The sequence below is a fragment of the Saimiri boliviensis genome, chromosome 11, assembly GCF_048565385.1.
Source record: "Saimiri boliviensis isolate mSaiBol1 chromosome 11, mSaiBol1.pri, whole genome shotgun sequence".
Classification (NCBI taxonomy): Eukaryota; Metazoa; Chordata; class Mammalia; order Primates; family Cebidae; genus Saimiri; species Saimiri boliviensis.
The window spans coordinates 118,759,073-118,778,239 of NC_133459.1; the positions used below are offsets into that span (position 1 = coordinate 118,759,073).

General features: G+C 39.1%; 1 long non-coding RNA gene across 6 annotated transcripts in view; it reads right to left on the reverse strand.

Moving 5' to 3' along the window:
• Positions 1–19,152, reverse strand: part of LOC141580349 (uncharacterized) — a 71,484-nt gene extending 52,332 nt beyond the window's left edge. For all 6 annotated transcript variants that reach the window (XR_012512592.1, XR_012512593.1, XR_012512591.1 and 3 more), the window contains exons 1-2: positions 7,862–19,152; positions 784–7,511 (exon numbers count right to left, since the gene is read on the reverse strand). This is a non-coding gene — a long non-coding RNA (uncharacterized LOC141580349). The remainder of the gene's footprint in view (positions 1–783; positions 7,512–7,861) is intronic.
• Positions 19,153–19,167: the final 15 nt, after the last annotated feature.

Below are 19,167 nucleotides of genomic sequence, written 5' to 3' on the forward strand. Positions count from 1 at the left end.
TTAGTCTTCATTCCCAGTGTTCTTTGCTGAGTTACTCCAATACCTTGGGGGTATATCATCCTGTCTACCTTTCATCCATGCTCATCAGAAAGCTTGTTATTTATCCTAATTGGTCTCATTGAATTCCTTTAGCTTTTCTTCCTCAGTGGAATGATTGCAATGATCGGAATCAAAATGTGCAAAATATTTATTTTCATTGTCTACCTTACTTCTAATGAAGTCACCATCATGGCATCAGTTAGCAAGCTTTTCCACTGGGCTAATAAGAACTAGTGCACTTCAGGGAAAGCCAAGCTTGTCCTGCATTGTCTAGCCGTTCTCTACTACCTGCATTTGGGAATAGGACTTTGCTTGGTGATAATGTGTGTCCTCTAGTAAACTCTTCTTGCATTCTCAGGAATTTTCCTGGGTAGGCAGCACAGTTAGAAAATCAAGAAAATGAGCCACCATGACTGTATCACATAGAAAACTTTCCAAGTTGTTAGGTTCTGATGTGGAGAAGAGAAAGGACATAGAGCAGAGGTAACAACACAAGTGTACAGCGAGTCCACCACGTGTAAGGTGGAAATAGTGCCATTTCTTAAGTTTTAATTTTCTCAAATGAAAAAAGGGATAAGTATGGGACAATGAGATAATGCATATGTTCATTACTGTGATTCGAGTGCTCCTTAGCACAGATGTTAATATTATCATTATTCAACTCCTTGGGCCCATGTGAAATTCTGATCAGCTGCCCAACGGCATAGCCACAGCTTGTGACTCCTGGCGAAGACACTCACTCACCTTCTCAAGGTTTTGTGAACTTTCTCCTCATCCTCCAGGTGGTTCACTCTTGTTTACTTTTGAGCACAAAACAGAAGCCAGATGATTAAAAGACACTGCTTATAGTTGTAAATATGTTTTGACATACTGTCTTTGAGTTTTAAAACCTGCGAGAGAGAAATTAACTCATGAAAGGGCTGGTTTCTTCCCACACTTACAAATCTTCATTAGCCTTCATTTCTCAAAAAGCCTGAAAATATATAGGAACAAAGAAGTGAAGTGAGTTTATGCTGAAAAGAAAAAAGCAAAGCCAGATCTTCTGCTGTAGGGTCTCCCTGGTTTGTGGTCATAGTTCTGTCTTGGATTATCACACAGTTTGGGAAAGTCAGTTCAACCCAACTAAAATAATACGAAGGTAGCTCTGTGTCATGAGTCCAAAAACATGGTATTAGTTTCTGTTATTGCTGTAACAAATTACTTACCATAAACTTAGCAGCTTTAAATAGCACACATTTATTATCTTACAATGCAAATTTATATTTTGGTGGCCAGAAGTCCAAAAAATCAGTGTCCCTGAGTGAAAATGAAGGCTGGTGCTTGATTTCAAAATCCCAGGACTGCATCCTTCCTGTAACTTAGGGCCCTTCTTCCATTTTCGAGGCCAGCGATGTAGCATCTTCAAATCTGACTCCCTCTTTCATTCTCTCTCTGACCTCTGCTCCATCGTCACATCTCCTTCTCTGACTCTCCTGCCTCCCTCCTTGGGATTACATTGACAACCTTTGGGATTACATTGAGCCCGTTCAGATAATCCAGGATAATCTCATCTCAAGATCCTTAATTTCACATGTGCACAGTCCCTTTTGCCGTTGAAGGTAACATATTTATGGAATTTCTGAAATTAGAATGTGTGGACATCTTCAGGATCCATTATTTTGTCTACCATGGGTGTGGATTATACGTTTTTTCCACAGTCATAGGACCCAGATATTATCAGACCCAGTTTACATTTTTCAGTCAAGACTTCTAATGGGACAAGTTGGCATTCAGAGAAGCTGAAGTTAATCAAATAAAAAGCAGGAATCAGCATGCACTTTATCACATCACCAAGAGAATCAAAACAGTATGATAGTAAATTTGACTTCTTATCATGTTGAATTCTTCTCTCAGTGGTACGTTATCAGAAAGAGGCAGTATTGTTATAATGTAATTTATATAGTGCCTTCCCCTGAGTGATGAACAGAATATTCCCTTAGCATCCTCAGAGAATTAGTCTCTATCTCTTTTTATCCCCGCTCAGGCACTCCAGCAATATAATATCCAGCAATATAATATCTGTGTGCAAGAAATAAACCAGAGTCACTAAATTTAAGGAGGTTCATTTAAAGAAACTCATTTGAAAATGCTCTTCTTTGGGTATGATAGAGCTGCTGACCCACATTAGATTAATGAGGTCAGTTAGCCTTTACATAGTAATTACCACTCAGGTAGCTTTGAATAATATTCTTTTAATGCATGTGCCTTGAAAAGAGATTTTCAATTTAAATTCATGCCACATAGTAGCATTAAGAAAATATGCACCTAGCAATTCTTTCTGCAATGTGGCTTTGGGTATAGCAATGATATTGGGTAGATAAAGCTTAAAGACTTTGCCTTGATTAGTTGATTATTCACATTCGCACGTTGTTAAAAGCTACATGGGTGTTTTCCATTTGGAGAGGCTGTTGGTAACCCAGAATGCCAAGCATCATTGAGAGTAACGCCCTTTCTTCCTCTAACCTGTCAATATCAATTCCCACATTTTAGATTCATACCGGTCCCAGTACCTAACCATGGACTCCTACCAGCCATCAGGACTATTTGAAGTTTTTCACCGTGTGCTTCTCTCCAACAACATCCCTATATTTTATCTTAATAAGGACAATAGCTATCACTGATATTTGCTAGGTTCTAGGCATTTCTCATTCATCACTCCTAATTGTTACATTATTATTCCAATAGTTAACTTACTAACAAATATCTGTTGAGATATTTTCTCTAAATACTAGATAGAGTCAAGCGAGTATCCTTATCTTTATGAAATAGTTGACGAAAGTGAGACTTAGGGGAATTAAGTGGCTAGCCCAAGGCCCTGCAGTGCATGGGTATAGGCAAAGCTCAGAGTCTGCCAGGCTCAACAGCGTGGCTCAGCCCACCCCACCAAGCCGCTCCAGCTGTGGCACCGGAACTGCTGTCTGATTTGGTTGCTATGTTTGAAAACCCATTCAACTATTTAGGGAATAGGGTTATCACTGATATCAGAACCATCAAGGAATATTAGGATTTTTTTTTTAGAAATGAGGCTGGGAAGTAGAAAACACAATTTCTCAGAGCACAGGTCCCACTATTAGTAATGAAAGGCTTTAATTTTTTTTTTTTTTTTTTTTTTTTGAGATGGGGTTTTTCTCTGTTGCCCAGATTGGAGTGCAGTGGTGCAATCTTGGCTCACTGCAACCTGCACTTCCTAGGTTTAAGTGGTTCTCCTGCCTCAGCCTCCAGCGTAGCTAGGATTACAGGCGTGCCGCTGGGATTACAGGTGTGCCACCACGCTAAATTTTTTGTATTTTAGTAGAGATGGGGTTGCACCATGTTGGCCAGGCTGGTCTCGAACTCCTGACCTCAAGTGATCCACCCACCTCAGTCTCCCAAAGTGCTTAGATTACAGGCATGAGCCACCACACCCAGCAAAAGGCTTTAATTTATTTTTAACTTCAGGATTCTGATGCACATACAAAACAGCACAAGAAAGCTGATGTGCTACTGAAGTGAATACATACAAATGAGAGCCAGTTCTCGGTGTGTCCCTTCTGCTTTCTCTCAGTCCCTGATGCTAAACTGTAAGTTGTTCACTGACATTAGAGTGTTTCATAGTCTTTCATCTCACGTGACACTGAACAGAAAAAACTCTGAGTAAATTTGGGCTATGGCTGAGAGCTGGACATTTGGATGGTCTGGAATATGGAGATAATTTGTTTGTTTGTTTGTTTCTTTTTCTGTTTTTTTTTTTTTCAAGGTTTAAAGTCTCATATTGGGAATATAAAAATGGTACATTTCTGGAGAGCAATTTGATAACATGTTTCAATATTTTTTTCTTGACAGTGTCTCACTGTGTCACATAGGCTGGAGTGCAGTGTAGCAATCATGGCTCACCACAGCCTCAATCTCCCAGACTCAAGTGATTGTCCCACCTCAGCCTCCCAAGCAGCTAGGGTACAGGGATGCACCACCAAGCCCTGCCAATTTTGGTATTTTTTGTAGAGATGGAGTTGTACCACATTGCCCAGGCTGGTATTGAACTCCTAGGCTCAAGCGATCTGCCTGCCTCAGCCTCCCAAAGTGCGGGGATTACAGGTGTGAGCCACTGTGCCCAGCTTGTTTCACTAATTTAAATGTGATTTTCTAACAAAAAGCAAATAGACAAAGCTGTAGGTATAAGAATGCTTGGTTATAATATTGGTTATAAAAAGCAAATAGATAAAGCTGTAGGTACAAGCATGCTTGGTTATAACTTTGGTTATAACCAAAAACTGCAAATAATCTAAATATATATCAATAAGGTAGTCATTAAATAAGTTGTGCACATCCATGAATGTACTACATCAATAATTATATATAAATACATTTATATTGTATTTTTAAAAATAAAGATTGTAAAACAGATTATAATCCTACTTTAAAGTGTGTTTGTATTATCTGGATGGCCATATGTCAAAACATGTTAACTGTGATCATCACCAAGTATTGGGATTGAGGATGATTTTAACTTCTTTGTACATTTCTTTATTATCTGAAATTTCTTCTTTTATTTTCTTTTATCTCCATTTCCCATGTAGATCACCCAACACCTCCTCCCCCTATCACACACACACATTATTGTAATGTATTCATATAAATCTTTTACTTTGTATGTATTTCTACAAAGTATATTTTTGTATTTTGTGTAGGTATTTAGATTTACTTAGATAGTATGATATCCTGTTCCTTACATTTTTACATAACACTATAATTTTTAGATCTATGTTGCTATGTGTATACCTAGTCTACTGCATACAACTGCAAAGTTGTTTTATAATACAGGTATTATGAACTCTAAACAGGTGCTACCTTCACAATTAGATAAAAATAAAGTAAAGCTATTTTTATTGTGGGGAAAAAAGAAAGAAAACTACACTTCTTCAAACCTAAAAGCATACATAAAGTTGCAAATTATTGCACATAATTTTGTCAATGGAATTATCCAAATGAAGAAATATTCATTACACTGGAGATTTTGTTTTACCAAGCATCTCTACATTTAAAAAGTATTTGGATACATGGAACTCTTTTCTATAAATATAGAAAATTCAAAGAAGAGAGAATATTTATTTCTATGTAGACTCTAAAATGCTTGACTTAATTTAGAAGGCAAAAATTTTAAAAGACAAAGTTATTTTGAAAGCTAAAAGAAGTGAAAGAAATTATTACAGTGTGTTCTCACTATATATTAAAAATGAAATTAAAATCATTTAAAATAAAAGAAATATGACATTGTAATACAAACAGAAATTAAGGAAAATCCCAAAAGGATAGGAAACAGTTGATGGACAGCACAGGAATATGAAAAGACAGAGGAAGCAATAAAGCCTATTGGGAAAAACTGAAATTTATATATTGAAAGTTCATAATTTTTAACATAAAAATCTAATAATAACTGCTAATCCCTTACCGTTCTTTAAACTTTAATTTAAGGATAAAAATAGAACTTCAAGAGTAACTTTATTCAGTCATATTTTTTATAACAAAGATATCAAATACTCTCAGTAAAGATTTGTGTTTAACTTTCAAACTTTTCTTCAAAACAATTATCATATTCCTAGGTGAGAAGTATGAAAGAAAATTGCATATGACTATATACTATGAGGGGAAATGGCAAGATGAGAGTCGTATTTCAAAGCAGATGTTACTAAAGTATTATAAGTCAAGTAAAGGTCAGAAAAAGCTTTCTTCTCTTTCTTATTTAGGCTAGTTTTTACTAGTTGAGAAGGTTTCTAATACAGCATTAGAAGAGAAAACCAAATTACTCTTACTAAGAGTATTTTGTTGAAAACCTGGCCTCCTTTTTCTACCACGTTCCTGAATATTGGGTTTCAGAATGAAGTAATTAACCTAGGAAAAATAAATAGTTTTCAGGGACCCAGAGCCAGGTCAGAAAAACAAATTAAAGTACAGAAGCTTAAGTGTGAAAACAACACATAAAATAGTGATTTGGGAGTCCAGGGCCAAATGGGAAGCACTGAGGGGAAAGGCCCAGCACAATGACCAGATTATCTAGGGAAACGGTCACAGCAGTCTTGATTTCTCTGGAAACTCGAGTTAAACAGAAGCTAAGACTATAGGATGTGTCTTGAGTAAGAGGCCTCTTGAATTTACTTTAGACTCTAACACAAAAACACTAAAGATTAGGAAAATCATGGATTTTTATGAGTTGATGTAACTTTAAAGATGCAGTCAGCATTTCATTCATTTTTAGGCATAATGGCATAATGGTTATGCTAAAGATTCTTGTATCTCACAAAGTTCAAACTTTGTAAACTTTGGCAATTTATTTAGCTTCCTCACCTCATAGGATTATTAATAGGATTAAACAAAATAGGCCTTCTAAATGGCTTAGGACAAGTTCTGGCACATAGCATGCATTTAGTTAATGTTAGATAGTGCTGGTAGAATTACCATTTGAACATCTATCTGCCTGGGACTGATATCTGAATTGATATACCAATTAAAATTGTTATACTGTAATGTTTTAGATATATCATATTGAATCTAAAGAAGACTTTATTTACTAAGATATGAAACTTGCACAGATCTATCACTATTGACAATAGAAGGTAGACATCTTAGTCCACGAACTCAAGTATACAAGAAATGTTGTTTTAATTTCTATTTCAGGCCCCCATCACACTAGATGCTGGAAAAGTAATCTCAGTCAACTCAAGGTTCGCTCTCCCAAACCCAATTACACTGGGATTACATGTATGTTCTGGGGGCTATCATCTGTTGTTAGTTATCAATATCTGACCATCCTACTATCTGCTGAGACGTATGTTCTGGTTGCCAGTCCACAAAGCTGACAGTTGTGTCCTCCTTGGATTGGACACTAGTTTCTGTCACTTTTGGGAGAGTGATAAAATTAATGAGACACTAAAAGTCCCTACCCCAACCGTCTACTGGCCCCTGGCTTACGGGAAATGATCTACTGCTCCTCCAACCATTATGCTGGGCCACAAAGGTAGTCTGTGAGGCTATTTGAGTCCCCCTACGTAAATCTAATATATCATGCTGCCATCTTTACTTTATTGTTCCTGGGCTAGCATAGGGTAAACTCTGGGGGTGAACTCTAGCATAGAGTGAACATAGGGTGAACTGCAGATTAAATAGAAAAAAAGTGATGTTCCTTCCATTCTTGACTTCCCCAAAATTATGCAGAGGAAGATGTTCTGTTATCCCTTAAAGTTATACCCCACTCACCTTCAGAATGAATCCAAGAGAAAGCTGGGCACAGGTCCTTCTCCAAGTACCCAGCATCCAGGCTCTTTTCTTTTCCTCTGAGTTATCTCCTTTTCTACAAGTATAGAGAATCTTTTATCTTGGGGACAGGAAAAACTGGCTGTCACTTGTCAGTTGTTTTTCTACTTTTTTTTTTTTTTTGTCTCAAGGCTGGATCTTGGCTTCTAAAATTAAAAAAAAATAAAGATTTGAAAACTCTTCCAAAAGGAATGTCTAGTTCATAGTCTAGCTGCCTCAATGAGTAAAGTCATAGGGGAAAAAATAAACAAAACAAACAAAAATACTGATTAATATCTCAAAATACATCAAAATAGGGAAGGGTATCTGTTTTTTCCTTTTTATCTAAAACTACATTTTAAATACATATAAGTAAAATACTTCGGTTTTCAAAAATAAATAGTCTTCCAATTAAAATATTTTATTTTAGTTAAAAACATGAATTTCTTCATATATTATTGAAAAGTGCTGGATTTTATAATTTCCTTTCAGCCCAAATTACAAATATCAACTATACCTGTTACATGCGTGCAGATGGTTCTAACATCAGCTTGCCAGAGGAGGATTTCTCAGTGTTTTCAGTTCCTATCCTTGCCTTTTTATCTCCTTCTATCATCTCTGGTTGATCTGTTCCTCAGTGACTTCTTGTTATTCTCCAAATTTACTCCATCCTCTTTTTATAATCTACATTACAAAAGAATGTGTAGCTTTCCTTTATGTAAAATTTGATCATGTCTGCATGTTCTCTCCTTAAGAAGTTCAGACACAATAAATCTTCTGAGGAGTCTAGAGGAAACTTGAAAATAGCAACATTTGGTAATATAATTTGATGGTGGTAATATTAATTTTTAAAGCTCTTGATAATTTCAAAGACCCATACATTTACATGGCATTTTGATCACTGTTACCTAGGTCATCAGTGAGCCCCCGTGAAATACAATATAGTCATACTCATCTTTCTAGGACTTCTTCATGATAGAATGGGTAACAGAGACCAGCTCTTCAATCACCATTAAGTAAAAGAACAATAAGATAGTTGGCTGTTTTCAAACAGTAATGCATATTAAGACCATTCTGCTTTGCCACATACCATACACTATATGTCCACTATATAACAAAAGTATAAGTGTAGCAACAATTATGGGTAAAAATGTGTTTAGAATTGAATTATTTTAAGTTCATAGCAGAAAAGGGCTCCTTAACACGTTTAAGGAAGAAGACAGTGAATTACATTTTATATTTCTGAAAAAAAGATGTTTTTAAAAAGATAGCATGGAGGTATAACCTTCAACATTAGGAATTGAAGTAGGTAAAGCAATAAACCAACCTGGGTTCCAGTTCTGGTTCTACAAGTTACTTGTTGAGAAACTATGGGCAAGGCATTTAATATTCTGGGGGGGCTGTTTTTCCTTTTATAAGTTTAAATTTAGAAATAGAATCTCTAAGGTTCTTTCATTGTACCAATTATTTCCCTTGTTTAAAAATAGATAAGAACAAAAATTACAGAAATTTTAAAAAATGCAGAGTAAATCAGTTATGTAAAAAATTGTGGTAAAACCATTTTAGCTTTAAAACTATTTTTCTAGTTTCTAAATGGTAAAAGGTTTAAGTTTCCAAACTGATGAACATAGAAACTTAAAAAAAGAAAAGACTTTATTATGTATGTAATTTCTAAAGAATTGAAGCCATCTACTGTCATAAGGAGGTACTTCAGGCAAAATGCTGTCGGCTTAATTTTAATTCCTTTTTAAAGTACAAATTTTATAGCTATAACACGTAATATACAATGCAGGTTTATGCATATTTTTCTAAATCTTTAGAATATTATCAGCATTTTTTGTTTGTTTCCATTTTGTTTTGCTAAAGCGTGTAGGAATTTTTAAGGCATATGTTAGTTTATGAAAAGGTTTCCAAATTGAAACAAAGATTATCTTTTGAATTATCTGCTTTTATTATGTTAATTAAAACAAAACTTTATATAGAGTGTCTAAGTGCCTCTCAAGCTACATAAAAAAAAAAAATACCCAGTTGATGCATGGGAATTATAAAGATAATTTACAAAGTTGGTGAAGGAAACAACCTATACTGAAAGGCAATTAAACAAGAGCTATATTACATTACATTTAAAATAGGAAATATATGCGCAGAAAACCAAGTAATTATCATTACTCTTATTTGTCTCCTGGAATGAATTCTCCTAAAATTCGGATAGTGCCTCCTTTCCTTTCCTTTCCAACTTAAACAAGTTCTTCTTACATTTTGATATGTGTCATCACCTGGGGATCTTGTTAAAATGCAGATTCTTACTCAGAAAGCCTGAGGTGTGGCCTGAGATGCTAAGCTTCTAACCAGCTCCCAGGGGTTTCCCATGTTACTAGTCTTCAGATTGAGTGGCAAGGCCCTTAACTATGGGCAGCCAGGAGTTGAAATGACAAAAGATAAGAAGTGCCAGGATTTTCCTTTCAGTTTTATTCTACTACTTACTCAAAACCCCAACTGAAATTCTTAGCTTACTTACTTAGCTTAATTCTTAGCTTACTTTTCCATGCTTTCACTTTCTCCTCACTGGTGCCTACTCTATTCCCACAAAAGAAAAGTTCTTAAATACACACACCTGTTACTATCTAGCATGCCATAGGTAATACTATCCACATGACCCATAGGCCAAGGGTCCTCAAAGACTGGTTCCCTACTGTGCTTGATGAGAATGTTTCCTAGAAATAGCATCATGGTAAAGAGACTCTGAATGAAATGATTCTACTAAGGGGTAAATTGTGCCATAACTTAGGACAGTGAATAATCCTGCAATCATTTCAACTTGGCTTTAGAATGTATTATAATAGAATTTGCAGGAGGTTTATGTACTAATTACATTTTTTAAGGTAAATAAAATATATTTGTATGCTCTGACCATACACCAACTAACAGTGTTAGTGAGGAGGAGATAAGGAGAGGGGAGTCTGCTTGAAAGCACGAGAAAGTATATATAGGACAGTAGTCTGGGATAAATTGTTTTTACCCGTAATACATCTGTGGAAAGTCAAGATTTCATCTGTTAAGTTCCTACGCAACTCAATGCAACCAAAATAATACAAATGGACCTTGTATTATTTTTCCCCTTCTCAATGGATTAAAGTGCCATTAAGGATGTTTTGGGGGTACAAACATCTACCATGTATTGAACACATACTATGTATCTACATATAAACTAAGAAATCTCTATTCAGTGGCTTTGTAAGTTCTCACTATGAATCTATGTGCTAGGTGCCATTATGCCAATAAGAAAATACAACCTAGAGGAACTTTTTAATTGGGAAATCTTTTGAAAAAACTTAACCCAACAGAGAGGTTTGTGAAAAGCTCCATTGTATGGTTTATCCTACATTAATAAATAAATCCAATATATGTAAAACAACATATGAATAGGAAAACTTATGGTTATTATTCATTTCATGAAAAAAATAGCCAGTGATTGGACTTAAATGGTTAGTATATGTAACAGGGTTTTGTTTTTTTTTTTTTTTAGTTACATATATTTAACGTACACATAATTTTCCAGGTAAACACTTGCAAAAAGTTTGGCATGTCTACAATAACGCTGTTAATTTTCTATTCATTTTGATTATTTAGGAGATTGTCTTAGTCTGTTTTCTGTTGCTGTATTAGAATGCCTGTGGCTGGGTAATTTATAAAGAAAAGAGGTTTATTTTAGCTAATGATTCTGGAGGCTGGGCAGTCCAAGATCAGGTAACCACATCTGGCTGGCTGGCTTCTGATAAGGGCCTCATGCTTCATCATAAAATGCCAAAGAAGCAGAAGGGGAAGCAGGCAAGTGCAAGGAGACCAAACATGAGAAGCAGCCTCACTTTATATAACCACCTGGCCTTGCAGTAACTAACTAGTCCCACAGAGTTAGAACTCACTCCTTTGAGAATGGCATTAATTCCTCTTAACAACCTAATCACCTATCTTTTCCATGCTTTTACTTCCTGCTCAACACCACCACATTGGGAACCAAACCTCAACAAGAGTTTTGGGGGTAAGAAACCACAGCATTCTGCCCCTCAGTCCCCAAACTCATGTCCTTCTTACCATGCAAAATACAATCATCCCATCCCCCAAATCCCCAAAATCTTAACTTGTCCTGTACCAACTTAAAAGCCCAAAGCCCGAAGTCTCATCTGGGAAACTGAAATCAAAACAAGTTATCTACTTCCAAGACATAACGGTGGGACAGGCATTGGGTATACACTGCTATTCCAAAAGGGTGAAACAGGCAAGAAGGGAATAACAGGCCCAAAACAAGTTCAAAACGCAGCAGGGTAGACATTAAGTTTTAAAGTTGGAGAATAATCTCCCTAAACTCCATGCACACTAGGGTTGGAGGTACAGCCCCCAAGACATCAGACAGCGCTGCCCCTGTGGCTTTGCTGGTGCAGTCCACATGGCTGCTCTCATGGTTGGAGTCTGGTGCCTGTAGCTTTCCCAGGCAGGCATTACCCTCTGCCAGTGACTCTACAATTCTGGGGTCTCAAAGGTGGCCCAGCCCCTGTGGCTCTACTAAGCATTACCCTAGTAAGAGAATTCAGCAGTGGTTGCACCCTGTGACAAATCACTACCTGGGCTCCTAAGCTTTTCAATCACCCTCAGATAAAGTGGAAGAAGCCACACCTCCACAGTCCCTACATTCTGCACATGGAACTGCCAAGGCTTACAGCTTGCATCTTCTGCAGTTTGAGCATGAGCCACATCTGGGCCTGTTTGAACCATGCTGTGGTGCTGCCAAGGTTTACAGTTTGTACCATTTGGAGCAACAGATTGAGCTGTACCTGAGGTCAGTTAAGCCACAGCTGGCTGAGGAGTGCTGTTCCAGAATGCAGAGAGCAGAGAGACCCTAGGGCTCAAAATAGCAAGCCCTTGCTGCCCTCAATATCCTAACATTCTCAGACTGTGAGGGGAAAAGCAGCTTCAAAGATCTCTGAAATGCCTTCAGGGTCTTTCTCCCATTGTCCTGATGATTAGTACCAGGTTCCCTTCCAGTCATATTAATCTCTTTAGCAAACAGTCTTTGGGTGTTGCTGTGATGTATTCTATATTTTATTATTACTTTATTATGTATCTTGACTTCTCTACCAGAATATAAACTAAGCTCCACAAGAAAGTGTTTTCATCCTTTACAGTACCAAGTTCAGTGTTTTTCACTTAGCATATCACAGTAAGTCATGCTGAATTAAATTGCTATTTCTTTAGTGTCAACATCTACTTATGTAAAATGAGCAGACTCTAGTGCACCAATTTTTCATTTTAATGGTGTTTAAGAACCTTTAAAGGTTGTTGCATGATTGATTCAGATGCACAAACACACCAATTATAAAGAGGACTAAAATAAAGGGACTGATTGCCCTTATTTTTCAACACAGGGACAAAGATTTAGTTTTGTTCTAAGATTTTTTTTTTTTTTTGAGATGGAGTCTCGCTCTGTCACCCAGGCTGGCGTATGGTGGCATGATCTCGGCTCACTGCAACCTCTGCCTCCCGGGTTCAAGCGATTCTCCTGCCTCAGCCTCCTGAGTAGCTAGGATTACAGGTACACACCACCATATCCAGCTAATTTTTGTATTTTTAATAGAGACGGGATTTCATCATGTTGGTCAGGCTGACCTTGAACTCCTGACCTTGTGATCTGCCCGCCTTGGCCTCCCAAAGTGCTGGGATTACAGGCATGAGCCACCGTGCCTGGCCTAGTTCTAAGCTTTTTATCTAAGTTTAATTCATATGATGCCTCATAAATGTTTACCAATAATAACAATAACAATTTCATGTGGAAGTTTCTCCTCTTTACTTCTCTTATCTCCAAACTTTTTATGCTTAAAGAAAAAAATACTGATAGGGGTTGTCCCACATGACTCAACAGAAGCAGGTAGTGTATGCCACTCTCATGAAGAGAAATGGAATAGGCAAATAAATACAGCACCATCAACGGAAACATCCAAGTACATGCATTGGAACTCATCAAGGAAACAATTTGATGCATGGGGAATGGAGAAAAGCAAGGCAGGATGATTGCCCACCCAGGAGTGACATGGAGCCAGGAGAGCCTCCCTGGCCCAGGGAAGTGGTGAGTGAGTGACTCCTGGTACCCACACTTCTCCCACAAATCTTTGCAACCCTCGGGTCAGGAGATTCTCTCATGAATCCACTCCACCAGAGCTTGAGGGATAAACCTTAGTTTACAGCATACCACAGGCACTATATGGAACAAATACCTGCTTATCTCCTTGATAAGCCCTCTATCCCCTGCTCCTCAACAAGCAGAGCCCCAGGCTCATGCCAGCAGTGCAGCTATCCCACCCCACTGGCTGAACACTCCAGTCACAGTAGCTCTACATTTCTTGGAGGCAGAGCCCCCAAGGGCAACTCAAAGCCACTCCGACATTGCCTGTGCAGTGGTACTACCCCTGCTACTCTCAAGACTAATGAAGACCCCTAAGTGACTTATCCACACCTCCAACAAGCTGCAGTCAACTGAAGGAGAAGAGGCCAGTCTGTCTCCTATGTCCCACCCACATCCTCTTCTCATCACCAGGTAGGGAACCCTTGACTTGGGCCCACAGCACAGAACCCCACAACCCAAAACCATCCTGGGCTGATTGCACTGAGCAGTTGCTGACCTGCATCTCTCTGGGGGTGGAGCCCACAGGAAACAAGCAAAAGATCCTTGGTCACAACCACTATGGAGGTCCCTTTCTTGCTACTTCCAAGTTGAGGAGGAATCATAAACCCTGAGATTACTCCAGAGCTGTGGTGGGCAGCCTGGCAGAGGGGCCAAGCCACAATCTACAGCCAGTATTCAAGTGGAAGAGGAACCCACACTTTCAGAGCATTGAAGGGGAGCACAGCTGTAACTGTGGAAATATAAGGAAGCCACATAACTGAGCAAGAGACTACCTACCAACTGACTACGAGATTACACCCCAAAGCTTCAACACCAAAAATACCTTGCTAACATACCCACTGTGAAACCAAGACAAGAAGTCACCTACAAATAAAGACCCTGCACAAAGCCTTGGCCCTGTGAAAACATCTAGAAAACAGATCTACTGACCATACTGGATCTACACCACAGTTAAAGAAACACCCACACACAGAGTTGAGAAAGAAGCAATGCAAGAATTCTAGCAACTCAAACTCAGAGTACCTATGTCCTTCAAATGATCACACTTATTCTCCAACAAGGATTCTTAAGCAGGGTGAGTTGGCTGAAATGACAGAAATAGAATTCAGAATGTAGACAGGAATGAAGATCACTGAGATTCAGGAGAATGGCAAAACCCAATCAAAGGAAACTAAGAATCACTATAAAAGGATACAGAAACTGACAGATGAAATAGCTCATATAAAAAAAGAATGTAACTGATCTGATAGAACTGAAGAACACCACACAAGAATTTCACAATGCAATCACAAATAATAACAGCAGAAAAGACCAAGCTGAAGAAAGAATCTCAGAACTTGAAGACTGGCTTTCTGAAATAAGACAGTCACACAAGGCTGGGCATGGTGGCTCATACCTGTAATCCCAGCACTTTAAAAGGACGAGGTGGGCGGATCACCAGAGGTCGGGAGTTTGAGACCAGCCTAACCAACATGGAGAAACCCCATCTCTACTATAAAGTACAAAATTAGGGGGAAGATCCAAGATGGCCGTTTAGGAAGAGCTCAGGATTGCAGCTCCCAGTGAAAGCGCAGAGGGTGACTGGACGTGGCATTTCCAGACAGATTTTTATTGCCCACAGACCAGAAGATTCACAGGCAGAGGAACCCCACGGGTCGCCAGTGCAGCTGTTTTGCCCGGTGTGGCTGCTTTGCCGGCACCCCAGCTTGGCAGTTCTCCATACAAAATACACTACTCTGGGTGCCCTTTTAGCTGGCAATCGAATCCCTGGGAAGTCATCCTTTCATCTGATTAAAAAGAGGACTGAACAGGGACCCAGGCCAGGAGATTCCTGTGTAAAAAAAGTGCCATGAATCTCAGTGCCGCTGCTTAAGCTGGAACCACATGAGAAATCACACAGATCCCGACACCTTTTCAACAGGCGCCTGGAACACCTGGGAGAGAGTGGACTGTTCAACAACAACAACAAAAAGGCTATGAGGCAGGGAGTCAGGTGATCAGGCTCAGCTGGTCCCACTGCCACAAAAGAACAGCAATCAGAAACTCTCTGGATTGAGACTTTCACAGGAAGCGCAGCCAAAGCCGGGACGGTCCAGCTCTGTGGTGGAGAACTGCCTCCACCACTACAGAGGCAGCCTGCCATTGCCAAGGCAACCTGCCATTGCAGAGAGAGTCCACCAGTACAGAGGTGGGCCACCACTGCCGAGGCAGTTCTAACCACACCCATATAAACAGGACTGCAGGGAAGTTCACACAGCAGCTGGGCGGAGCCGACAGCAGCTCAGTAAAGCCTCTGCAGGCAGAGAGTGACTACGCTGCCTCCTTCCTGGGCAAGGCAGCCTTGGAAAAAAAAAAAAAAAAAAAAAAAAAGGCAGCAGCACAACGGAAACTCATAAAGAAAGCCCTAACTCCCTGGGACAGAGCACCTGGGAACAAAAAGCGGTTTATGAGTTCTGCTGCAGCAGAGCTAAACGTACCTGCCCAGCAGCTCTGAATGAACAATGGAGCTCACAGCTCAGCACTTGAGCTCCTATAAAGGACAGACCGCCTCCTCAAGCAGCTCCCTGACCTTTGTATATCTAGAGTCACCTCATAAAGGAAAGCTCAGACTGACATTTGGCGGGTACCCTTATGGGACAAAGTTAGCAGAAGAAGAAACTGGTAGCAACCCTTACTGTTCCGCAGCTGCTGCAGGCGATCCCCAGGCAAGCAGGGCCTGGAGTGGACCTCAGCAGTCCTACAGCAGAGGGGCCAGACTGTTAGAAGGAAAACTAAGGAACAAAAATAACTTCATCATCAACAAACAGAACATCCACTCAGAGACCCAATCTGAAAGCCAGCAACTACAAAGACAACGGGTGGATAAATCCACAAAGATGGGAAGAAACCAGTGCAAAAAGGATGAAAACACTCGAAACCAGAATACCTCTCCTCCTACAAGGGATCACAACTCTGCACCAGCAAGGGAACAAGGCTGGATGGAGAGTGAGTGTGATGAAATGACAGAATCAGGCTTCAAAAGGTGGGTAATAAGAAACTTCTGTGAGCTAAAAGAACATGTTCTAAACCAATGCAAAGAAACTTTAAGAACCTTGAAAAAAGATTTGATGAAATGCTAATGAGAAAGGGCAACTTAGAAAGGAATATAAGTGAATTGATAGAGCTGAAAAACACAACACGAGAACTTTGCAAAGCATGCAAAAGTTTCAACAGCCCAATTGACCAAGCAGAAGAAAGGATATCAGAGGTTGAAGATCAACTCAATGAAATAAAATGAGAAGGCAAGATTAGAGAAAAAAGGGTACAAAGGAATGAACAAAGTCTCCAAGAAATGCGGGACTATGTGAAAAGAACTAATCTACGCTTGATAGGTGGACCTGAATGTGACTAAGAGAATGAAGCCAAGCTGGAAAATACTCTTCAGGAAATCATCCAGGAAAACTTCCCCAACCTAGCAAGGCAGGCCAATATTCAAGTTCAGGAAATAGAACACCATACAGATATTCCTCAAGAAGAGCAACCCCAAGGCACATAATCATCAGATTCACCAGGGTTGAAATGAAGGAGAAAATGCTAAGGGCAGCCAGAGAGAAAGGTCGGGTTACCCACAAAGGGAAGCCCATCAGACTCACAGCAGATCTCTCAGCAGAAACCCTACAAGCCAGAAGAGAGTGGGGGCCAATATTCAACATCCTTAGAGAAAAGAACTTTCAACCCAGAATTTCATATCCAGCCAAACTAAGCTTCCTAAGAGAAGGAAAAATAAAATCCTTGGCGAACAAGCAAGTACTCAGAGATTTCATCACCACCAGGCCTGCTTTACAAGAGCTCCTGAAAGCAGCTCTACACATAGAAGAGAACAACCAGTACCAGTCACTTCAAAAACATACCAAATGGTAAAGAGTATCAACAAAATGAAGAATCTCCATCAACTAATGGGCAAACCAGCAAGCTAGCATCAAAATGGCAGTATCAAATTCACATGTAACAATATTAACCCTAAATGTAAATGGACTAAATGCCCCAGCCAAAAGACACAGACTGGCAGATTGGATAAAAAGCCAAAACCCATCGGTGTGCTGTATCCAGGAAACCCATCTCACATGCAAGGATACACAAAGCCTCAAAATAAAGGGATGGAGGAAGATTTACCAAGCAAATGGAGAGTAAAAAAAAGCAGGAGTTGCAATTCTCATCTCTGATAAAACAGACTTGAAAGCAACAAAGATCAAGAGATAAAGAAGGAAATTACATAATGGTAAAAGGATCAATGCAATAGGAAGAGTTAACGATCCTAAATATATACGCACCCAATACAGGAGCAGCCAGATACATAAGGCAAGTTCTTAATGACTTACAAAGAGATGTAGACTCCCACACAATAATACTGGGAGACTTCAACGACCCCTTTGTCAATATTAGACAGATCAACCAGAAAGAAAATTAACAAGGATATCCAGGACTTGAACTCAGACCTGGACCAAGCAAACCTAATAGACATTTACAGGACTCTCCACCCCAAATCCACAGAATATACATTCTTCTCAGCACATCACACCTACTCTAAAATTGACCACATAATTGGAAGTAAATCACTCCTCAGCAAATGCAAAAGAACAGAAATCATAACAAACAGTCTCTCAGACCACAGTGAAATCAGGTTAGAGCTCTGAATTCAAAAACTAACTCAGAACCACACAGCTTCATGGAAACTGAACAACATGCTCTTGAATGTTGACTGGACAAACAACGAAATGAAGGCAGAAATAAAGATGTTCTTCAAAACCAACGAGAATGAAGACACAACATACCAGAATCTCTGGGACACATTTAAAGCAGTCTCTAGAGGAAAATATACACCAATAAGTGCCCACATGAGAAGCAAGGAGAGATCTAAAATTTATACCCTGTCATCAAAATTGAAAGAGCTAGAGAAGCAAGATAAAAAAAAAAACTCAAAACCTAGCAGAAGACAAGAAATAACTAAGATCAGAGCAGAACTGAAGGAGATAGAGACACACACAAAAAAACCCTTCAAAAATCAATAAAACTGGAAGCATTCCCTTTGAAATCTGGCACTAGACAAGGATGCCCTCTCTCACCACAGCTATTCAATATAGTACTGGAAGTTCTAGCCGAGCAATCAGGCAAGAAAAAGAAATAAAGGGTATTCAAATAGGAAAGGAGGGAGTCAAATTGTCTATATTTGCAGACGACATGATTGTATATCTAGAAGACCCCATCGTCTCAGCCCAGAATCTCCTGAAACTGATAAGCAACTTCTGCAGTCTCAGGATACAAAATCAATGTGCAAAAATCACAAGCATTCCTATACACCAATAACAGACTTAAAGAGAGCCAAATCAAGAACGAACTGCCATTCACAATTGCCACAAAGAGAATAAAATACCTAGGAATACAACTAACAAGGAAGGTAAAGGACCTCTTCAAGGAGAACTACAAACCACTGCTCAAGGAAATAAGAGAGAGGACACAAACAGATGGAGAAACATTCCATGTTCACGGTTAGGAAGAACCAATATCGTGAAAATGGCCATACTGCCCAAAGTAATTTACAGATTCAACGCTATCCCCATCAAGCTACCGAGGACCTTCTTCACAGAACTGGAAAAAAACACCTTAAACTT